Here is a 26,001-nt window from a genome sequence, read left to right as displayed (position 1 = left end):
AAAACTCCATGTATTTTTAAATGAAGCTTATTTTGAATGTTAAAGGTAGAAATGCTAGAAGTAGAGATGGAGAATGATGTAGATAAGGGTATAGTATCTATACAGTTATCATTGCTACTGGCAGGAAACACAGTATACTCAAAAGTGTTTCATTGAAAAATGTCTGTTTTAAGGGAATTATTTACAGAGGGATTGACAGAGCTAATGGATTACAGACAGCAGAAAGTCATTATGGCCCCTTGGCCAGACAAAACAAAAAGAATATGGTTTTAACCAGGTGAAAGCTGCAGGTATGGAAGACACTCTGCCTTTTTAATATGCATATGAAATACACCTGTGAGCCATGTAAACAGAAATTCTGATGCAGCAGGTGTGGTATGTGCCGGGTACTCTGCATTTCTAGCAAGTTCCCGGATGATGCTGATGTGTCCAAGGATCACACACGTGGAATAGTAAGAACCTAATGATTCACCTGCTGTGGAGCCTCAAGTAGATAGGAAGAGATGGAAAGAACAAGCACATCAATATATCTCTCTGCCTGAGACAGTATGTGGCAACCCACCCGACAGTGCAGCAAAAACCAAGATACAGGCAAAAGAACTGGTTCAAAATAAGATAACACCTAACCTGACTTCAAGCAAAAACGAATTCTCATTATAATACATTAGAATAGTAAAAAATCACTTCCACATGCAGAAAGGCAAGTTGCAATTACCATAGCAACACACAGATGTGACCATATAAGGAGAGAGAGAGAAAAAAAAGAGATGGACACGAATTCCTGAAAGTTTCTGCGCCTCTCCTAGTAATAAGATGAATATTCTGTGCAGATGTTAACATGGATTTGTCAAATCACAAAAAGACGAGCTGAGACAGCACATGAGACCGCCCTGCTGTTGAAGTACTCTGTTTTTCATCATTTTCTTTAATAAAACCCTCCTGCTTCTATTCTATTGACTCATGACTGATTTTTATCTGTTTCCAAAACCAAGAATCCTTTCAACCCCTCTGAACATCTAGTATTAGTTTCCTGACAACCACAGTAACCCAATTTCCTATATTCCCATTCCTATATTAGGCCCCAATTTCCTATATTCCCATTCTATTTTATTTCCATAGTTCTGCAAATTAACTCCTAAGTGTGTTTTATAATTCCTCTTGTTCTAAGAATTGGAATTGTAGTATCAACAAAATAAATCTAGAAAATGTAGTTCTGAAATAGGTCAAGAAAAATAAGTTAAAACAACACAGTGACACAAAATTTCACAACATGGGGCTTGGCGCAGCAGAACAATACTCAAATCTGAGGCATCCTCATTCCATATAGGTCCCAATTGGTTTCCTGGCTGCTCTGTATCCAATCCAGCTCCCTGCTTGTGACCTGGGAAAGCAGTGGAGGACGGCTCAAAGCCTTTGGACCTTGCACCCAAGAAGAGACCCAGAAGAATCTCCTGGCTCCTGGCTTCAGATCACCTCAGCCCTGGCTTTTGCAGCCATCTGGGAAGTGAACCAGTGGCTAGAAGACCTCTGTCTGTGTGTGCCTCTCCTTTCATGTCTGTAAAATCTGCCCTTCAAATAAAAATAAGTTTTAAAAGTAACTTCAGAATATATAGCAGTCACAATAGTGATCTGACTACCTTTGTTACGATAGTGATAAGGAAAGGACACCAATTCAGTATTATCGGATGCTGCACATCATTTGTATTTTGACTTGTGTATTAAGTTCTTTATTATAAAAACCACAGTAGACAAAAATTCATTAATCTGTACACACTAGATCTATACTGCATTGCATGGATGTAATATTTTAAAAACAAAGGAATTAAAAATTATGTAATTCCTGTATGCTTGCCACAAATGGACCAGAAATTTATTTTTGATCTTCCTGGCTATCAATAAGGCACAAAGAAAAACCATTTTGAGAATATTTGATCATTATTAGCTTGTTCTTAAAAAATATTTTATGGAACATTCTTAATCTTATTTTTTATTATTATTTTTTGTCTTCTAATGTTCATTTAAAACATTGCAACTGGGTTTGGGATTTAGTGCAGTGCTTAACATGCAACTTGGCACGACTGCATGCCATATGGGAGTTCTGAGTTCAAGTCATGGCTTAGCTCCCAATTTCATTTCCTGTTAATGTGTACCCTGGAAAATATTAGGTGATGGCTTAAGCAGCTGGATTCCTGCCAGCCATGTGGGAGATTTGCATTGAGTTTCTGGCTCCTGGCTATCTGCAGTCTCAGCTCCAGCATTTGCAGGCATTTAGAAAGTGAATCAAAGATGGAAAGTCTCTCTCTCTCTCTCTCTCTCTCTCTCTCTCTCTCTCTCTCTTTCAACAACTAATTAAAGAACAAGGGCCCGGCGGCGTGGCCTAGCGGCTAAAGTCCTCGCCTTGAACGCCCCGGGATCCCATATGGGCGCCGGTTCTAATCCCGGCAGCTCCACTTCCCATCCAGCTCCCTGCTTGTGGCCTGGGGAAGCAGTTGAGGACAGCCCAATGCATTGGGACACTGCACCCGTGTGGGAGACCCGGAAGAGGTTCCAGGTTCCAGGTTCCCGGCTTCGGATCGGAGCGCATCAGCCCGTTGTGGCTCACTTGGGGAGTGAAACATCGGATGGAAGATCTTCCTCTCTGTCTCTCCTCCTCTCTGTATATCTGGCTGTAATAAAATAAATAAATCTTAAAAAAAAAAAACAAGTAGGTAAAGTAGGTAAAATTAGTGTATTAGTACATGTTAGTATAATAAAATTCCCAAGTAAGGAATGCACTTGATATAGCATACGTTTTAACATTTTTATCATTAAAAGCAAAAAGTTAAGACTGAAAGAAATCTGCGCAAACAGCATTTTATTTTCTGATCTAATAAAACCTAAACAGAATGCGAGAAAAAAATATTTTATACTCTAGAAGCAATTGTATAGAACTATCTGCTTTCAATTTCTATGTTCTGGAGGTGTTGGAAGAGGAATGAAGGGATTGGATGTAGATTGTGTCACATCAATGATGTAAAAATTTAACTAAACTTGCTTTGTATTATTTTTGTACCTTTCATAAGCACATCATGTCCTAATTTTGTTGCAGGAAATAAAGGGTCATATCTGTCCAGGGAATAAACAGGAAATGATTCATCCAGCCATTGTTGAAGGCACTAAACATTCTACAAATATTCCTTTCCCCTTTCTGAGATGGGAACCTTGAATCTTGTCTAAGGCTTCCTGTAATTTCCTCTGATATTACATACTATGTTACACATTCATGAAAGCTTCCTTGTCAATTGTAACCTAACAAGCAAAGTAGAGGGTTATTGAGTAATCAGAAATGTCTTGGCCTCTTCAGAATAACCCATCCACACAGGCAGAACAAATGGCTTGGAAATTGAAAAGTGTAATTGAAATAGCCTGCCCAGAGGATGTATAGAGCTATAAAAAAATATGACCCCTTTGTAATAAATGCTAAGATTTGTGTGTGTGTTTTAGCATTAAAAACACAATCCTCAAAGCAATACTAACATGGTACAAGAAAATATGCTGTCGAACCTGTTACTTCTTTTCATCTAAGATTAAAGATCATAAACAATTTTGTTTTAAACTAAAGCCATTTAAATAATGTAAGAAAATGTTAAGAGCAGCAAGGAACTAGTTTTGCGTTAGCTAATGTGGAGTGTCAGAGAAGGAAAAAGTAGGTAAAAGCTAGAAACAAATTACATTTCTTCTGACATTTTTTTACCTAGATAATTTTACTGTTTATGATTCCTATTTCCTGTTTATGATTCATATTTCTGAATTTGTAATAAACTTTTGACGCATGCACAAGGCCTTTATTTTAAGCCCCCAAAACAATAAATAATGTTGATACTAATCATTCTTTTAAGATAGTAAATTGATTTTAACTTGTTTCACCATTGTTAGTAATATTTTAAAGAAGAATCAGTTGCATTTTCATATTACTATTAAGATGCTGCTTTTAATATAGTAACACCTATCATCAGTGTGAAAATTTTCCTTTTCCTTCCAATAGAACGTTTTTACAAAGCCATTCAGAATAATTACAATCATTGAAATGTTTTACCTTCAAGCAAAATTTATGACAAGCAAGAATGCAACTATGTAATAATAAGAGGCATCGTAGTACATTACTTGAGGCTAAATTGCAATGTCCTTCCTGTGGAATTACAAACCACCTCAAGCAGTGAATCATCCTTTTCTTCCATTGACATTTAGTGTTATAACTTCACCAGTCTAAATTAGTCTGTGGGTTACAATGTAACATGACCTCAAATAATCTCTACAAAAATTATAACTTTAAGTAATGTCTTCAGAATCATGGATATAGTTGTAATATAAATTAGAAATATGTTTTGAATAATTTGTTCTTAAGGTCTTCCTCTTTAATGAAATATACTATTTCATGCTATCAATTATATCCATAAAGTCTTTTATTCTTAACAGTTGAATAGATTTTAGCAATTGATTTGTTTGACCTCTCATTTGACCTCCTAGTATATTCTTCTTCTGTTCTGGGAGATGTTAAATGCTTTTCTTTTAAAGATAGTCTAATCTATTTTTAAATTATATTACCTAATATTGATTTTTTTCTCTCTTAAAAGAGGATAAGTTACATGAATTGGATACAAGAGTATTTCAAAACCCACATGGAAAAATGCAATTAGAATATGTGTCTTCCATGAACATTTTTTTTTTCTGTTGCAGACAGAAAAGTTTATTTGCAAAGGGACCAGGTAATCAGGGAAGGGAGAGGATAGGGGTAAGCACCTCTGGAGAGAAAGCCAGGAAGTTGGGTGCATCTTGAAAGAGGGAGGGAGAGACACCCCCATGAACAATTTGAAGACTCTTACTATCTGTTTATTCATTTACTTGAGAATAACTTTCCCTTCATTCTTCACAAATAATACCAACCAACTTTAATTAGAGTTTTGCATATGTATCATACATGACATTTACCCTTTTACCTTAGAAGTAGTAATTTTTATAAAGATTTATATATTTTAAAGTAGGAGTTAAAGAGAGAGGGAGAAACGGAGAGAGAAAAAGAGACACAGAAAGAAAGAGATATTTCACTGACTGCCTCACTTCCCAAGTGGTCTCAGTATATGGAGCTGGCCTAATCTGAAGTCAGGAGCCAGGAGCTTGGAACTGTCCAGGACTCACGCACTTGGACCTTCTTTCAGTGCCTTCTCAGGCCCTTAGCAGGGAACTGGATTATATGAGATGCTAGTGTCACAAGATGGGGGCTTACTCACTATGTCATAATGACAGAAGACTCGCAATAACCAATTACAAACAAATACATAAGTTTTAGATTATATCAAGAAAATTACTTGAGTAGAAAAGAATGATTAGAGGATAGAAGAGAGAAAGAGATTTGGATCTTTTTAATAAATTCAGCAAATGCTTCTCTGAGAAAATGACAGTTGAACAGAGAACCAAGTAATGAGGATGAGATTGGGGGAGAACATTCCTGGAAATGGCAATATTCTACAGCAACAAGCACAGTTTCTCATGAATATTACATGGAAAATAAACATTGATTGCTTTGCAGATGTACATTTCTTTCAGAGGATGAATCTACAAAAAATATTGTGAGGCAAGAAATGAAGTATTTCATAAGCTGCTTTGAAATCAAGTTCTTTAAATAACTGAAGGATCCTTGAAGAAAGCCCAATAATAACTAATCTCCAGATAAATCTAAAATATTCTATAAACTTCTGCTGCGTGGTTGTATACCCTAGATTCTATTTCATTAATCTACGCAACTCTGTAAAGGTATATTAAGAAAATTTGTCCAAAGAAATTAAGATTATCTTGATTATGCATATTACTAAGGGGTGAGATTTAAGCCACTTGTTCCACTCATGTTCTTATTTTCTTATTATGTGAGAAAATAAATATCAATTCTTATTCTACCTAGCTTCTCTGGTGACTATGAAGATTAAATGAAATAATAAATATGCAAGATCTATATTCAATAAACCTTAATACCTAAATATAAATGAGGTTTATTTGCAACAAAATGACATTTCATAAAATTTAGAAATAATTTACTAATTTACTAAGAAATACTTTACTAAGGGCTGCTTTTTATATTATTGGTACAACACTACAAAATGAAGAAGTCAAACAAGAAATAAGCAATTGAAATAATAATAATAACAATTATGTGTCAAAGAGTGAGGAGTTTTCTAGAGAAAATCAAAGCAGAATAGAAGGATAAAATGTATTCTTAAAAGTATGAGTTTTTTTCTATTTTAAATAGATCAACAGAAATTTAAACTGTACATTTCTAGTAAACATAACAATTTGTCATTCTTCCCAATCCATGTAACTTAAGAGCTCCTACTACAAACTTATCAAACTACTAAATTCAAATTGTTGTATCTTCTGGCCAATTAACACACATTGTGGCCCCAAATCTCTTCCTCTTACTGTAGATGACTTCTGCTGTATAACATCATGGTCAAAATTTTGCTGCTTAACATAGTGTCCATCCTGGAGAGTCGAATGTGCACTTCAAAGCACATTATGCCTGTGTTGGATCAACTGATCTGTATATGTCTGTTGAGTCCATTTGGTCAGTAGCATTCAAGTCTCCTGGTTTTTTTTGCTGATTTTTTAAACATTTTTTTAAGGATTTATTTATTTTTATTGGAAAGTCAGATATACAGAGAAGAGGAGAGACAGGAAGATCTTCCATCCGATGATTCACTCCCCAAGTGAGCCGCAACGGCCAGTGCTGCGCTGATCCGAAGCCGGGAACCAGTAACCTCTTCCGAGTCTCCCACATGGGTTCAGGGTCCCAATGCATTGGGCTGTCCTCGACTGCTTTCCCAGGCCACAAGCAGGGAGCTGGAAGGGAAGTGGAGCTGCCGGGATTAGAATCGGTGCCCATATAGGATCCGGGGGCTTTCAAGGCGAGGACTTTAGCCGCTAGGCCACGCTGCCGGGCCCACTTCTTGCTGATTTTTTGTACAGATATCACTGCTGCCTCCCAGAGTGTGCATCAACAAGAACCTGATTCAGAAGCAGAGGAACAAGACTTGAACCAATTATTCGAATACAGAATGTAGACTTCCCAATCAATATCTTAATTGCTATGCCAAATGCCTACCCCAAGTATCTACCCTGGTGAAAATCTATGGAGTGCAATGATAATTCCTTCACAAGGCTTGAATTCTAGTCCTTCATATCTAAGCTCAGACCTCAAATTCACATAGGTACTTTTGCATAAATGTTAGCCTTTAATGATCTCCCTCCTCCATAAACTAGTACATTTTGATGGGTGCCATGCTTTTTCCCCCCAATGATGTTTACATAGTTGATCAGATTGGGAAGGAATTAGGTTAGGATAAAGTGGGTGTGATCATTTTTTCCAGTTTTTCTATTTCTTCTTCCTATATCTGGGAGAATGGGGAACACAAGGGGAGAAGCCATACCCAGCCTCCCAACTGCCCCATTACCCAATGTTGGGGAATGCCCACCTGACATCAACCCAGGGTCCCCAATATGGCACATGCTCTGAGGGTTCTGCCCAAGTGGTTTTGCTAATTTTGACATTCTGTCAGTCTCTCTGATCTAAGGGTGAAGAACCCCTTCTAAGGCCCATTGTTTGATATAGTTGAACTTAGAGTCTCCATTTGCCTAGATACTTGCTGCTGTCATTTGACTTGGGCAGTTGTCTAGTTTGTTTTGCCCTTCCTCCTCTGCTACAGTATTAGATGTCCTCTGCAGGCTCCAGTGGGCTGCCATATCATTTGGGCCAGCTGTCCACTGCCCCTTCTTTTCCATTGAGGACAACTAGCTCTGACACACAAACTCCATGGTCAGACCATGAATCCTGGACATGGCACCCCAGGACCCTGCATGCCACCACCTGTGCCATTGCCAGACCCCTGCAAGCCCAAATACCAAGTCTTCACAAACATGCCTCTGGGCATTCAGTGAGGTTTCTCTGGTGCCATTGGTTCTCTGGGCTGTCTGCCCAGGACCCCACAGGGCACCCCACCCCTGGGGCTCATAGACATTGCACTTACCATGCAGGTTGGCCAAAGGACCCAGGCTAGGCGACCTGGGTCCTTCTGGACCATTGCCTCTGGAACTCTTGAACATGGTACCATCCATGCAGATGGGCCCAGGTACTCTATGACTGGGGCCCCACCATACCCCCACCCCTGTGGCTCATGGATCCAGCACCCACCGCACAGGCAGGCCCAAGTACCCAGGCCAGGAGACCCAGACCCCGCTGGATCCCCTCCTGCCTCTGGGACTCACAGAACTGGCATCCACCATGCCCACATTGGTATGGTTTGCCTTACTTTGGCATCCCTAATGTGAACTGCTTGTCTTTGCAGCTTGACCCAGCCTGTCCTGGAACCTGTCCTGGTTCTTAGATCTTCCAGGAGATGTTATGAACTGGCCCAACCTAGCCCATCCTCAGACATGACCCACATGTGTGCCAGTGGATACTGTAACCTAGCCTGGTCTCAGTTGCTCTTTGCCTTGGTTCTTGCTTTCACCTGCAGGGACTGCATCCTGACAAAGGAGTTCCATAAGCTCCTTTACCAGATCTCCTTCCAGTGGCAGATCTCATGCAAACTGGTGGGTTCTTGGCCGAAGTTGACTTAGTCCAATTCTTATCCTGGCAGGGACAATGTCCTTGCCCAACTGGCCCACACCCATTCCAGTTCCCAGCCATGCACGGCCCATGCCCAGATACAGTTGTCACGTGGTTCAACGAGAGCCAAGACCTAGCCCAGCCTTTTCTACACCCACCTTAGCTGTCACATGTACCAGTTGTTGCTGGAGTCTAGCCCAGTCTGGCACTCCCCAAACCCAGCCTATATCCATGCCAATGGAGCCATGTCCAGCTCTGACCACTGCCTCCATTCTGACCATCATACTCACTAGTAGGAAACCCAACCTAGTCAGGGTGGCCCCTTAGCTCCTCAACCACACCTGTTCCCAGCCACAGATCTTACACATGCCAATGGAGATTGCAGTTCTACAAGGGTGAGACTCCCACTGGTGGGTGCTGTGGTCTAGCCTTGCTAGATAGGCCAACAGCACTAACTTTAGTGTGCACCAGTGGGTTCTGTTCAGTGATGGTCAATGTTAACTATACCAGTTCAGGTATCTTACATGTACTGGTGCTTTGGCCTGACTCTCAAAGGTCCTCACATTCCTCCCTCCAAATCACTTGGTCTCAGCTCCCTTGTTTACCTGCAAGTACAGTGGATTTCTCTATGGTATTTCCTCTGCAGTCATTCCTCATCTGGGTGTAATCCTTTAGGGTCCCGGCATAAATACACCCCCAGATCCCCAGAACAAGATGCCAGGTGGCCCATGGGCTTCACCCAGTGCCAATGGCACCTGTGCTGCCAAGCCCAAGCCCCTGCCATTCCCTGGGGCTGCACTGCCTGGCCAGCCTAGCTACACAGGTAGGCTAAGAAGGCCATACAGTTTTAAATAATATTTTTATTGCATATATATTCAAATAAAAACTCAGCTTCCTATAGGTAGAAACATTATTTTATTAATTTATTTTCCATTATATACAACATTTAGAAAAATTTTGAATTTCCAAATATTTATTGATAAGAGTGCTTGATATAAAAAGTCGTTCAGATGAATAGTAAAAAGGATGGCTCTTAAGGACAAAAATTAGCAAAGTACATAAGCACTGCTATATAATTTCTTCTAATGCTTTCCCAGACATCCAAGGAGTAATTTTTTAAAACTTATTTATTTGTATTGGAAAGGCAGATATACAGAGAGGTGGAGAAACAGAGAGGAAGAGCTTCCATCCAATGATTCACTCCCCAAGCGGTCGCAACTACCAAAAGTTGAGCCTATCCGAAGCCAGGAGCTTCTTCAGGTCTCCCACGAAGGTACAGGGTCCCAAGTCTTTGGGCTGTCCTTGACTGCTTTCCCGGGCCACAAACAGGGAACTGGATGGAAAGTGGGGCTACTAGGGTTAAAACCAGTGCCCATATGGGATTCAGGCAAGTGCAAGGCGAGGACCTTAGCCACTAGGACACCATGTTGGGCCCTCAAACAATAATTTTTAGTGATAATTTTAGTGATAATTTTTTTACAAATACTATTTTGAATTAAAAAGTGGTCTCAATGAATAAATAACATTACAAAAGTTTTTTTTTTTTTAACCTAAATAGGACAATCATGAACTTCTGATGCTCATGATCAAGACTTAGCCATTTTACCTGTCAAGGAAAGTAATTTCCACAATAGCAGAGAAGACTATATTTGCTGGATCCAAATGAAAAAGAGTATTGATTTGTAGATCCTTAAAGAAAATTCTCAAAGTATTGTGTGAACACTGTTGGAAACTTGTAAGAGCCATGTTCCAATCTTATACTAAAGAAGAACACCATTTTCTGAATCACAGTGAAGTATTAAACAACAGTTGTATGCATTGCATATAATTTCTATTATGGAATACACTAAGTGCAAAAAACTAGCATAAAATATCAGGCATTATTTTTAATTATATACTTTCAACTATAAATACAAAGAAACTGGTTGGAATAAAATTAAATTTCCAGGTTTGATAGCTAGCCTCTGATGCCTGTATTATGTATAAGGATAGGTATGAACCAGCATATAATATTTTATAGTTAACACTTTATTCAGACCATACTTAACCAAGCAATGACAACTGATAAGTCTCAGTAGACTTGATCTTCAAATGATCCTTTTAAAGTTTCTAGTGTCTGTCGCGGCTAGCTGAGCCTGCGTAGTAGGCACGGCGAATGTCCGAGCGAAAAGCACCGACACACGGAGACCAGGAAGATGTTACAAGTGCTGGGAGCCGTCTCTCTCGAGCCGTCCTCCACAAGCCTCTTTATTACCATATTATCTCCTCTTTCCCCCAAGCCCATCAACAGGACAATAGGACGCCAATGAATCTGCAAAGGCTAGGTGCTACTGCCTTAGGCCTGATTCCTGAGTGATCAGCTCAAGGAGTGTAAATCAGCTCCACAGCCCACAACAAGTGTCATCTTTTTTTGTTCATATGCTCAGAAAATAATGTGGAAGTACTTGGGAAATGTCTTGCTTATCATTTCTCTCAAACAAAATAAGTATTGTAAATATATTTAGTACTTTATGCTAAAATCTTAAAAAATTATTATTGGTTCCTATTTCAAATTTATCAAATTAGACATTTTAATCTGAAAATACTTGAAACATATTTTGTGAATGTTGTATTTCTTTTAAAATTACAAATGGGAAATTCATAACCAATATTTAATTTCAAACAAAATATGCTGAACAATGCTAAATTTTTAGAATTACAGAACAGAATTTGAAAACATCACATCTTTCCTAATTGACTTACAAAGGCTAATACATCTGAGTTTTTACCAAATGGTAGACTGAATATCTTTAAAACTATTTTTTGTAACTATATAAAAAGCATTCATTTTTCTTTACTTGCTAGGGGAGAAATTTTAGCAGATAATCATGCCTTTATTATCTCCAAATGTACAGTTACATACTAAATGAAAGCCAACCGTTTAACATATGAATTTATCTTGCCAAGATGTGGAGTTAATCGTTTGTTTTTGAGATTAATAAGGAAATTTAGTGTTCAGTAGCTGACTGGTATGTCAATATTTCTGAAAATAGTGTGATGAAATCATCTATTCTTCTTAATCTTTAGGGAGAATGGGACACAATGAAAGTCTGACTCTATAGCAAAACTAACAAGCAAGAAACAAAATGAACACAACGATTGTAATTCTGTTGGACAGAAAATGGGAACACCACGACAGCCATAACAACAGCACCAGTGACATTTACCATTTACGGAGCACATATTACGTACCAGGTACTAGCTTTTGAATTTTTTATGCATTGATTCTTGTACTGTGCAAAGGACCCTATAAGATGCCCACTGTTTTTATTCTCTTGGAAGTGAATAAGTTATGCAAAGTCATATACGTAGCTTTTGAGAGTATATAAAAACCCACATTATAAGTTTGAGTATTTAGTTTGAAAGTTAATATGCCCATGTCCCTTATGGAGTACCTGGGTCTGACATCCAGTTCCAGCTCCTGACTCCTGCTGGCTGTCAATGCAGAGCCTGAGCAGTGGGATAATGGCTTGAGTGACTGGGTTCCTGCTAACCATGTGGAGGGCCTGGATTGAGTCCATAGTTTCTAACTTGTCCTGACCCAGTCCATCCTGGCTTGTCCCAGACCATTGTGGGCATTTGGGGCCATTCAGAGTGTAAACCAGCAGACAGGTGCTTTCTCCCTCAGAAATTAATGAATTAAGACAAAACCAAAACTCGCATTATAAATCCTGAGTTATTAATGACTATGATTTATACCCAGAATGCAACAGAGTGCCTGAAACACAGTAAGGATATAGAAATATTCTGCAAGATATTAAATGCTATCTTTCCTAATTAGTATATTAAAAATAGCATCTTAGCCTATTTTATGTAGACATTGTATGTAAACTTGCTAAATATGAGGATGTGGTGAAAAATAAGAAAAGGCAGAATGCATTCCTTTGTGAGTTCACTTGTCAAAATGCATTTTAAATACTTTCTGTGCTAAGCCCTCGCGGAGTTCACAGTGGAGCTGTTGCTCACCAAGTCTTTGTTAAATACTGACTCCAGAGTAAAATGAAGTCACAAACATCCTTTTAGGGAAACTATTACCAACGCAGAGCGTTTTCTTTCACTAAAATAATCTTCATTTAATTTTGATCCTAGTGAATATCAATTCAGTCATTCACCCTTCAAGGATTTGCTTAAGTATTAACTTCTCTGAAAGGTCTCTTGAATGATAATGCCTGTCTTGTCAGTAGTTTTTTGTAGTATACATCAGCTGTGTTCTAACATGCAGCATTGTGATTATTCAATCTTGGAAGACAGTAGTAATTCTTGCAGCTTAGCACAGGGCTCAAGCTTTTAGCATGTAGTTACGTTGGAAACAGCCTGAGACAAGGATTCCTGAGCAAGTGATTTATTGAGGAAGTGCTTCTGAGCCAGGGGAAATTGGCAAGAGACTGGGGCAGAATAAGCAAGGGGAGGAAACCAAGCAAGCATGTGATCTTGGAAATTCCTATGCAAGGTAAGCTGATCCCATAGAGTAAATCTGGAGTCAGTTAAGTGTCTGAGTTGTCATACTCCAAAAACAGGAAGCTGGATGTTCATATTCTGCCAACTGCCAAACAATAAATTCCCAGGTACTTCCAGCTATGTGTGTGCAGAAAAAAGGTCCTAGGAGCCCAAGGGCAGTCTTGTGGAAGGATGTAAAGTTCTTGCTGTGGGAAGCTAAAACACGTGAAAATTGAGCTGAGGTACACGTTTTTGTGGTTCTTGGAATCTGAGGGATCTGGGTACTACAATAACATTTACTACAGTGCTCAGTAGCCATTTCATGAAATAAAGAATGACTAGCCTGTAATTGACTTGGGTCACGGCTATGTACTTGGAACAAATCAAATAAACAATCAATGGGCTCAGAGTCAGTTTAGGTATGGATGAGAATTAAGCAATGACGGTTAGTCTATTGACAATGAGCTCCATGAACTTTCTATTTTGTTATTGGCTGTTGATCATAACTTGCTAGCTCTCTCCAATGTTGGTTACAAGCTAGAATAGGTGCTGTGAAGTTGCAGGTGCACAAGCAAGAATGGTATCTAACAGAATTAGTTCCCGAGCTAGGCTAGAGAGCTGAGAGTTACAATCTGGACCCATCTTTAAGCAGTGTATTATTCATTTTATACAGAAGAAATGTAAGTAATGTTTTGCATGTAAGTCAGATTTAGATTGACCTATTTTTTTCTATTTTCGATTTTGTCTTAGAATTGTCCCATTTGTTAGTCATAGAACCCTTATTGAAAGAGATATGGGCCCAAATTATTGCCATTTGAGTGAGCCCAAGAGATTTTATTCCCTATAATTTAGACACAATTATATATATTTGTGCACAAAATATTATTTTCACAGTGGAATATTCAAAGACCCTCTGGTACTTCTGAAACCCTCCTTTCATAATGAGGATACCAAATACTACACCTCTTTCCCCACAATTAGCAAACCTCCCTGCCAGTATTTTATTAGCTACCTTTTTTTAACTATTTATTTATTTTTTTAATTGGAAAGTCAGATATACAGAGAGGAGGAGAGACAGAGAGGAAGATCTTCCATCTGGTGGTTCACTGCCCATGAGGTCACAACACCCAAAGCTGAGCCAATCCGAAGCCAGGAGCTAAAAGCCTCTTCCGGGTCTCCCATGCGGGTGCAGGGTCCACTAGGCTATCACACTGGGCCCTAGCTACTATTTTAATTTTAAGTAATGATAGTCTAGATTTAAACAATATTGGCCTAAAGTTCCCTTTTTGCCATTGATTGGCAGGAGCACCTTACACAAGTCATTTCACTTAAGCTGTAGTTTCTTCACATATAAAATACGAGTAATTACATAATCTAACCTGCACTCCTTCATGACCATTAAATGAGACAACCTGAACTTAACATGCAGTGCTTGACAAACAGAAAATAGCCCATAGATGGCAGCACTTGACCAGTCCTCTACCTCTTTTTTTTTTTCCTTTGTAAATGAGAAATTATTCTTCAGACCATAATAATCTAGGCATAAAGGTCTACATATTTTTCCACTGAACAGGGTATTGAGCAAATTTCCCAGTTCACTGAATGTGTCAGTTTAGAACTTTAGGAAGTAGATGGCATGATGAAATAAGAGGTATGAGAGATTTATAAGAGTGTGCAGATTATCCACTTGACCACACATTACAGACTTCTGTGAACCTATTTGTGGCAAGATCTCATACTTGGGCCTTCTATTTGAATTGTCTAGCTCAGTTTTAACAAAAAATTATAAGCTGGTTTACCAAGATTCTCCACACCTTTGATGCCTGACAACATTGGTCTGTTTCTACTAAGAATCTTTAAAATTTTTTTTAATTTTTACTGGAAATGCAGATTTCACAAAGAGGAGAGAGAGAGAGAGAGAGGGAGAGAAAGATTTTCTTTCCACTGGTTCACTCCCCAAGCAGCCGCAGTGGCTGGAACTGAACTGATCCGAAGCCAGGAGCCTGGAGCCTCTTCCAGATCTCGCACATGGGTACAGAGTCCCAAGGCTTTGGGCTGTCCTTGACTACTTTCCCAGGCCACAAGCAGGGAGCTGAATGGGAAGTGGAGCAGCTGGGACAAGAACCTGTGTCCATATGGGATCCTGGCGCATGCAAGGCAAGGACTTTGGACACTGGGCTACCACGCTGGGCCCGCTACTAAGAATCTTATGAGGTTTTTTTTTTATTATTATTTCATTTTGTGACACAGTTTCATAGGCTCTGGGATTCCCCCAAACCCTCCCCAAGCCCTCCCCCCATGGTGGATTCCTCCACCTTGTTGCAGTATTACAGTTCAAATCCAATCATGATTCCTTCATTGCAAGCATGTACCATGCATAGAGTCCAGCATCTTATAGTCCAGATAAATTCAACCGTTTCTTGGGGAGACCATCTCTGGTCTGAAAGCAGAGCTGGCAGAATATCATCTCGTCCAATGAAAAGCCACAACATAACATCAACAACAATTTACAACATTATGGAGTTAATTGACATGGTATTGAGTGACCAATATGTTTTTTAAAAATGCAGGTTCTTAACCACATCCTGTGACTAGTTCATTGACCTTTCAGTTTTAGTTTATACACAACCAGCTGCTATACACCTTAAAATGGCTATAGCATACTATTCAGCTGTCTCGTATCTATTTTCATTTCTACGTTTAGCAGTTTATACGGGCACCAAGGGCTATATCCCAAGTGCCAAGGAGACCACGGCGAATTGGACTGCCCTTGTAGGCCAAGAACTCTGAGGTCATCCACTCCCTTTCAGAGCTCCCACACAGGATGGAAGAAGCCCAAGTCCTTCCTCACAGGAACTAATGCCATCAGAACAATAGCCAGAGGCCCTGAGCGGACCTCAGAAACAGAACAGTAAACTTCCTTCAGGACTCGGGAGGGGAGCTTTCTCTGGTCCTTACTTAGTTCCAACTTTGGATTCCAACCCTCTCTTGCAACGACCATCAGGGTCGCTCTGGAGCCCCCCAAACAAAAATTAGATTAGGTAGACAGAGACCAATAAGGAAAGCTTAGAACCAGACAGGAAACGGTCAGCGTGGATTCACATATACCTTACTAGGTAGCACACAAAGATTAGTTACTCTTCACTAAGGTATTGAAGATTTCTCTGCACACCCCTCCTAAAACTGTTCTGCACCTCAACTGTGGACATATGCCTTGTTAGAGTTATAAGCCAGTTTGGACTATCCTAAAATTCGCCAAGTTACTTTTGTATGATCCTTTCTACTCCCTTCCTTCTGTTAATGTCCTTTGTCTGCTCCCTGTATTTGGATCCCCAGCTGTCAACTACATTAAGAATTGCACTTAATCTTTCTTTCTGTATTGTCATAATATTGACATCTATTTCAATAATTCTAAACAGGTCTTCCTTACTATTTTACTAGTGTAGGAATAATTTTCTAACAGATGGCACTTATGTAAGATCAGGACTGAGGGAGCAAGAGTAGACTGAGAAAGACTTCAAATAATGATATGGTCTTGCCTCCTTGAAGGGATAGAGTGAAGGCATAAGGAAGAAATGTCAGAGCCTCAAATCACTGTGCAGTTTGGAGAATGTGTCAGTAGTACAATGGAGAGCCCCAGCATGGATTACCAGAGGAAACCTAGCATTTTCAGAAATGGCCAGCCTGACTTCCCTTACCATGTTTTCTGACTAGAGACTTCCTTGGGGAGAGGGTATCGTTGCCTGAAATATTTCCACTGAGTCTAGAATTCTAAAGGCACCACAGTTTATCTCTTCAAGAAAGGTCTGAGCAGCTGTTAAACCTAGCAGGACACTCATGCTCTGAGTTCAGGTAACAGTGCAATATAATTAAAGCAATTTGTTTTAAGACAGTCCTTTTCTAGTTATGTGACTATAAGAAAGTGACCAAAGCTCTCTGACCCTGGAGAAAACACATGCACTTGAAGAAATATGAAGGTGCCATTTACTATAGTTCTAGGGCCTGGATGTCCAAAATGTAGTTATTACCAAGCTTTTATTTTTCCTTCTTTCTCCACTTCCTTTGCCCAACTCTTTCAATTGCTGATACAGACCTGATGAAAGCAATTGATTTTTTCTGTTTTTTTTAAATATCATCCAATAAGTTTATGCTAGTAACAAGCAACGACAGGCATCAATCATGAGTTAGGCTAGGTTGTTGTGTCATACAACCAGAATGTCACAATGCCTCAAGGATCCGCTGCATTCTGCTCTACATTGAGGCAGAGCAAAAATTATAAAAATAAAAAGGGTGAATCACACATTCACTCAAAGTTTGTGCCCAAAAGTGTTAGGCATCATTTGACTAAAGCAAATCATAGGACTGAGCTTAATGTCACCAGAGCACAATGCATAATTGTCTTACAGAATAATTCAACAGTAAAACAGACTACATAGTCTCAGTTTTCACACCGTTAGTTTGGAGTTAGAATGTCATTTATTCTCTTATAACCTGTATTATGAAATCAGTACTTCAGTTTGTTGTGTCAACAGGACACTAACAAATTAACTGTGTGTGTCTTTCTTAAGAACTCCTCCTGAAACTCCTTGAGTTCTGTCATTTGTTTGCCTTCATATCATTGCAGTACCTTAGCAAAATTATTCTAAGGATATCACAAGGCATTGTATGAAATACATTAATCATTTATGTGATTTTGATTGACTTCCTTTTTCAGCATATAGTAACTAAACAAGATTACTACTATTAAGATTTATTACATGGACTGTCCTTGTAGTATAGTGGGTAAAACTGCCATCTGTATCATTGGCATCCCATATGGCACCAGTTTGTGTCCTAGCTGTTCCACTTCTGATCCAGCTCCCTGTTAATGGCCTGTGAAAGCACTGAAAGGTTAAGTTTTTAGGCCCCTGCCACTCACAGGGAAGATCTAAATGAAGCTGCTGGCCCCTGGCTTTGGCCTGGACCAGCCCTGGCCACTGCAGGCATTTAAAGAATGAACCTGCACATGGACGATATCTCTCTTTCTGAGTTCCAAAATTAGAAAATAATTTCTTTAATGAAGATATACTACAAAGTATTTTACTGACGATTGATTTTTCTCCTTCTAAAATCTTCCTGTGACACAAATGCCAATGGCTTTTTATCATTCTTTTTCTAGAAGAAAAAAGATGTATTCTATCTATACTAATTCTGTGACAATCAGCTGTGGTAAAAAGAAATCCAGAGGGAATGTATATCTTTGCTGTAATATTTCCTCACTCATAATTGTGTTATAAATTGATAAGACCTGTGGATTAGTTCAGAACATTGATAGATCTCAGGAATTGTTGCCATTGGTGTTGGTACTCTTTTAGAAATACATTGAAACATTAGTCTACATAATGTCAAGTTGTATCTTTTCCTGAACAGATTTACCTCTGTTTCCATGAAAACAGAGGTAATTACATAGCAATTTATTTATTTAGATAAATTATTTATTTATTTATTTATACTCAAGATCACTAAATAATTTATTTATAATAAATAAGTAAATAAATAATTTAGTGATCTTGAGTATAAAAGTCTTGCTGAAATGGCAGGGAATTTTTAAAATTTCAAAGATTAATGAATATAACATGATGCACGTCTCTATTTGTCTCTTGATATGTTTAGATTGAAAACCTGGCTTTCAAATTCTGGCTCTAGCTCTCAAAACTAATTGAAGTTCTCAAATTGTCTACCAAGGCATTCTAGAATGCCAAGTGCTGCTTTAAATTTCAGAATAAATCACATAGTATCCATTACACACAGTGTGAACTACTAGGACAACAAAATTCAGTTTCATTATTAGATCAGACAGAATTCTTCTTTTGATTATTATATCTTATAGTTTTGGAGCTGAGTTTTGGCAACTGGTTTGATGAAAAGCAAGCACCATACAAAGATCAGTGAGAAACAAAGTGTAAGGGTGTTGATATACAAACTAATTCCAAGGGTTAAAAATGTGTACAGTGTTAAACAGGTACATATATATCAAGAGCAATACAAGCTGTATATTCATATTTTCTTTTAACTGATATATACATATATATAATTTTTCAAAATTGCTACTAAATCATCACTATGAAAAAACCCATTCTGTTATTTGTGCCTGAAAACTCAATAAGAATTTTTATGGGGCTAGTGCTGTAGTGTAACTGGTAAGCCACAGTTGCCATCCATTATGGATGCTGGTTTGAGCCATGGCTATGCCGCTTCTGTTCCAGTTATCTGATAATGCACCTGGCAAAGCATCAGAACATAGCCCAAGTGTTCTACACCCATGCGGGCATGTGGGAGACCCAGAAGAAATTCCTGTCTCCTGACTTCAGTCTGGCCCAGCCTGGCTTTTATTTATTCATTTTTTTTTGAGTTTAAAAAATTTTAACATGAAGGGCACAGGTACAGAGTGAAGGGCAGACAGAGATAAATCTTACATACTCTTGACAGCAGGATCAGAAGTGGAGCACCTGGGATTAGAACCCGGTGCCTACATGGCATAATGGCACTATAAGCAGAGGCTTAGCCTGCCGCGCCATGGCATTTGGTGAGGGAATCAGTAGATGGATGATCTGTCTCTGCTATCTCTCTGTGACACTCCTTTTTAAATAAATAAATTAATTTGTTAAAAATTTTTATGTATTTATTTTGGCATAATGACTATATATTAAAAAGTAATACTTAAACACAAAGGATATCCTGCTATGAGAACACTTTAGAACCTTAGAACTTTGTGTAACATATTGTCTGCAGTGAAATATTTGAATAACACAAGGAATGTTAGTGACAAAACTTTTAATTTTCTCAAAATAATGGTTAATGGGGATTTGCAAATATATAAATAACAGTGCTGTGCTGAATGTTACATATTCTATGAAATGAAAAACATTTTATTTCTTGCATCTGAATGCCATCTAATAATATAATCATATTATATGACTATAATATATATAATATATTTCCCCATAATGAGCAACAAAAATAACCATACACAGTCATGAATTATGATTTATTAATTCTTCCCAGTTATTAAAATATTTTACTTTGATCAGCATAGCTGACATTGGTGATTGTATTCGCTGGAATCTACTCCCCGGAATTTGCCATCATGCACACATGCATATGCACATTCTTATACACCCTAATGTACATGAGATAACTATATTAGGTAGGTTTGGCCTCCTTGTACTACCCTGTAACTCCAGATTGGACCAATGCAAACCACTCAACATAAACTGATTTTCTTTGAAGGAATAATTGGTTAAGGATGAGTATATGTTATGAACTAGTTAGTCCAATAAACGTATTGCCAGGACTATTTTATGGCTGGAATAGGAAATGCTCTCATTCACTCACTGAAGGAAAACCAGGAAGCTTGTGGCACAGGTTGTGTTGGAATTTATCTTGAAAAAAGCGATTGGAGTGAGGCCTCAGGAATAGACAAGCTCATGCAAGGCACAATGGAGATAAAAAAAAAAACAATAATAAAACGCAGGTTTTGGTTGCATAGAAATTGTACCTACTCAGGAAGTGTCATGTGATGCTTTAGTACATGTTTGCATTGTATAATACCCAGCTAGGTTACATATTCTTATCTCTTCAAGCATCTAACATTATTTTATGGTGAAAACTCCAAAATCCTATCTTTTAGTAAGTAAGTATTTAATTGAGAAGTATTTGTTATATTAACATCACACTCACAGTACTGCACAGCAAAAATTCACAAGTTACTTTTTTGAATCAATTCTAATTTGAATCTACCTATGCCAACCTATAACATAAATACTTTAGTAATTTTCAGAAAATTGATCCAATAAAGTGTCATCTTTATTAAAGTTTTCTGTTGTTTTTATTAAGAACATCACTTCTGTTACAAATGTCTCACATTTTTTGTAACTACAAATAAGAAAGTATAGCTAAAACTTCAATTATGGAGTTTTCATTGTGGGAAAATAATTATCATATACATTGTTCAAATAATACCAGGAAGTGAGGTTGGTTCCAAATTTCCATAAAAAGGCAGGCTTATTTAATATCAAATAACTACCACATATGCTTGAGTGTTTAGGAGTGTATATAAATAGACAGACATGCTGGAAAAAGAAAACAGTATAATCACAGCTGAAATACCTTCTGTTATTGCTGCATTATCTTTATAAATTCTGAGAAAAGAAAATTGTTTTAAATTAGTTAAATAGTTCCTCTTTAAAATTACCCTCCTGTAAAAAACATTCTAGAAATCACTTAAGTTTTTGTTGGTTTGTTTGAAAGTCATAGAGAAGTCAAATAGAAAGTCAAACAGAGAAAAACAGAGAAATCATCCTGTTCATTCTCCAAATGCCTACAATTGCTGAAGCTGGACAAATTTCAAGCCAAGAGCTGGGACCTTTACTTTGGTGTTTCACACGGGTGGCAAAATGTAAGCACTCAAAGTTATCATCTGTTGTCTCTCAAACTAACAGAAATATGGAGTGCAAAGTGGAGGAAAGGGCCAATCCTGGGCTCGCTGATACAGAATGAAGGCATCCCAAGTGACATCCTCACCAGTGCGCCCATCACCTGCCCAAATTTTGTCCTTTAAATGTGAATTTTACCCATGGTTGTACATTCCCATGAACATCCCTAGATATACAGATTTTAATCTTCTGTAGTGAGATCCAGGCATTGTTAACAATTCTCCAGTTGATTCTACATGAATAACTCCATTTTATGTGATCTTACTCAGAGAGCTAAAGTTTGTTCCTACTCTCCATTTCTGTTTCTTTAACCTTCTTTGGCAGCTTTGTGACCCAGGAATAATCAGCCAGCTGGTGTTATCCTGTTTTAATTCAGTTTATAGAATGCCAAGCTGCTGCTACATGCTGGACCCTGTCAAGAATCAATGCTAAAATATCCTCTTTTTTTCCTTTCTGCATCTTCTTTAAATAATTGACCAACCATCAGAATCTCCCGTGGATTTTCTGGCTAAAGAGTCAATGCTTACTGCCTTAGGTGGGTTTAACAGGCTCAGTTAGAAATCTAATGGGAAGTCTGAAAATGGTCGAGGGCATAGACCTCATTTAAGTAATTTTCCATGAAGTAACAGTGATTCGATGATTACTTCCCACGTTTCCTTCCAGAGTCTCAAATGTTAAGCATTACTAATCAAAAGCAGGTAAATTAGATTCAATGAAAACTGCTGGTGTTTATTCTCAAACACATTACCACAGAAGGTCTGTTACAAATGTAACATCTGTGTTTCACTAAAAGAGAAGGCAGGTGAACCATGACTGTTTATAGCTCAAATCATTGCCATGTTGTTCTGTTGTTGTCTCAAGAACACTTTTCACTAGTTCTCCCAAATCTCCGAGAGAGAAATAAATTTCAGAGTCCTAAGTGTCATACTTCATCACAACAAAATTTTCTCAGGTTTAGTAGAAATTTTTTTGGGGGGGGGGTGGGATACCGTGGAAACAGGATATACTCTCATTTTCTTGTGATGTGAAGTATGCACAGCAGTAGCAGCTGCTTCCGTCCTTTCTTACACTGAACAATGTCTTCACACACTGCCACTAGAGACCAGCGCTCTCAAGCATATTAAAGCCACTTGTAAATTATAGAAGGCAAAGACTCCAGTTAGGCAGACATTTCCCAAAACGTATTGTCAGTGAGTATGAGCCTTATTAAGCCACTTCCTGTTATTTAAATGAGATCCCAGAGTCTTATATATTAGTATTGTGGAAAGATATTATCAAACACTGAACCTTATGTTTCCTGGTTCTTTGAATAATTGATTGTATACATATATGTGTGTATACATACATATAGACATATATGCACACAAATATTTGAAAGTAAGATAAGCCTTTTGGTTAGAATTTTTAAATGTAAATAACATGTGGATAAAAGTAAGCTTTTTTAGAGCCAATATGTAGAATATTTTCTAAATCAATTCTCAATGAAATTACAAAATGTCTAACTAAAATCCTACCTTATATGACATGGAGTGATGCTAGATCCAATTTAGAACTTTCCAGTAGTGTTTTGTGCAGTATGCAGATGGCTTTGATGCAACCATCTGATACGGATGATGCTGTGGGACAAGAAGCCTCCCTCATCATATTCTACCTACTGAATGGTGTTACTTGATTTGAAGAGAAAAGTACATTTTGGAGAAACAATTATGGACTAACAGAAAGCTCTGTGCTTGGAAAGACTCAGTTAAGGCGGCATCTGCAGACAAAAAGCTGGCTCTTCCCATGTGACAGTCAGAATTCAGTACCTTTCATCAGCATTTAGTTTTAGCATATTCACATAAATGTTAACGTGTATATGCACATTTTTATACACATATTAGTGATGTAAGCAAGAATTTGCAATGTTTTCAGGAAGGCCTACTAAATGACCTTCACATTGTCCATGTTACAAAAGTGTATACAAAATGCATACAAAAATGTATGCAAAGTATAATGTATGCAAAGTACAAAGATTTTAAATATGAAAATGTGTTTCTCACATTTTTCAGATATCCAATCAGAAGATTAACATTCCATGTAATTTTATACCAAAGGGATCATGGAAATTTTGAGCAAAGATAGATCAACATCCTACATTTTTTAAAAGATTTTATTTATTCTTATTGGAAAGTCAGATATACAGAGAAGAGGAGACACAGGGAGGAAGAGCCTCCATCTGTTGACCCAGTCCTCAAGCAGCTGCAATGACCGAAGCTGTGCCAGTCCGAAGCCAGGAGCCAGGAACTTCTTCCAGGTCTCCCAGGCGGACACAGGGTCCCAAGGCCTTGGGCCTTTCTTTACACTTCCCCAGGTCACAAGCAAGGATGTGGATGAGAAGCAGGGCTGCCGGGATTTGAACCCGCACCCAGATGGGATCCAGGCACGTACAAAATGAGGACCCTAGCTGCCAGACTACCATGCTGCACCCAGCATCCTACATTTTGAAGATAAAGAAATTCAGGGCAAAAATGTCAAATGACTTTCAGAAAATGTACATAAGCTGGTAGAATAATCAGAATAAGAAAACAGATCTCTCAACTGGATATTTTTTCCACTATACCACACATCACTGAAAAGAATCTAATTTGTCACAAATTGTTACAATCTACAAGTGAAAATACATATTAAACAAAACATGAATTATTTTAAAAGCAAACATAGTTATTTTAAATGTATAGTTATTTTAAAATTTGAGATTCTATCATTAGACAAGATGTATTAAATGCAGAAAATGCAAAATGAAAAAATCCATTTGAGACAACATGGATAAATGTGGAAGAAATTGTATTGAACTAGACAAAGAAAGACACATATATGTTTTCACATGTGGAACATAAAACTTATGTATGTACAGAATAAAGTGGTGATTATGTATACCCAATTTCACTTAACTAGGAGGAACATATTTAAATGAGATTCATTGTTAAACATGGCAACTATGACTAATAAGAATGTATTGAATGCTTATAACCTTTATAAGTTTATTTATTTGAAAATCAGAATTACATAGAGAGATGGTAAAACAGATAGATCTTCCATTCTAATTCACACCCCAGTTTGCCACAAAAGCCAGAGCTGAACCAGGCAAAAGCCAAGAGCCTCATCTGGATCTCCCACGTGAATGGCAGGAACTGAAATATTTGGGCAATCTTGTGTTGCCTTCCCTAAACAACTACAGATTGCTGGATTGAAAGTGGAGTAGCTGGGACACAGATTCCCTTATAGGACACTGGCATTGCAGGCCACAACTTTAGTGACTATCTCACAATGCAGTGGTAATTTTAAGAGAGTAGATTATTTTAGGTATTCTCTTAAATATGTTGAATTAATGTAGTTATTAAGTAGCTTTATTTAGCCAACGACAATGTGTTTCTATCAGCATCATGTCATATGCCATACAGATATGTATAATTTTTTTAATTAAATTTTTTGAATTTAAAATCCACCCAAGTGAACCAATGCAATTATTTTTGTTTTATTTTATTTTATTATTTTTAAAAACTTTTATTTCAGACGATGCTTACATAGTCGATCAGGTGGGAAGGATCAAGGATCAAGGAAAAGTGGGTGTGATCATTGTCTCCAATTTTCATTTCTTTTTCCTGTATTTGGGGTGGGGTACAGACAAGGGGGGAACCACACTCAGCCTCCCAACTGCCCCAGCACCCAGGAATAAGGAACAGCCAGCCGCACAATATCAACACAGGGTCCTAATGTGGCATATGCTCTGAGGGTTCTGCCCAGCGGTTTTGATAGTTCTGAAATGTTGTCAATCTTGTCAATTACAAGCATGAGGAAACCCTTCCAATGTCCATTGGCCACATGGTCCACCTTAGAGTCTCCGTTTGCCCAGATATTTGCTGTCATCGTTGGGCTGAGGTAGTTGTCCTGTCTGTTCTGTTCTCCTTCCTCTGCTATGGTAACAGATGTCTTCTGAAGGCCCCAGGGGGTTGCCTTGTCCTCTGTGTGGATCTCTGCCAGCTATTCACTACTCCATCTTTTTCACTGAGGAGGATCCTTGCTCACAGGAGGCCCAAGGACCCAAGCCTGAACCCTGCTGGACTACCTGCCTCAGGGGCTCATGAACTCAGCACCCACTGTGCAGGCAGGCCCAAGGACCCAGGTCAAGTGACCCAGACACTGCTGGACCCCCACCCCAGAGGATCACAGACCCGGCATCCACTACGCAGATGGGCCCAGGGACCTGGGCCAGGTGACCTGGGCCCCACCGGACTCCCATCCCAGGGCTCACCCACGTGGCACCCACTGCATGGGCAGGCCCAAGGACCTGGGCCAGGCAACCTGGACCCTGCCTTAACCCCATCCCCGGGGCTCATGGACCCAGCACCCACCATGCAAATGGGCCCAATTATTTTT

This window comes from Ochotona princeps, chromosome X, assembly GCF_030435755.1.
Source record: "Ochotona princeps isolate mOchPri1 chromosome X, mOchPri1.hap1, whole genome shotgun sequence".
NCBI lineage: Eukaryota > Metazoa > Chordata > Mammalia > Lagomorpha > Ochotonidae > Ochotona > Ochotona princeps.
Note: the sequence above shows the minus strand (reverse complement) of the source record.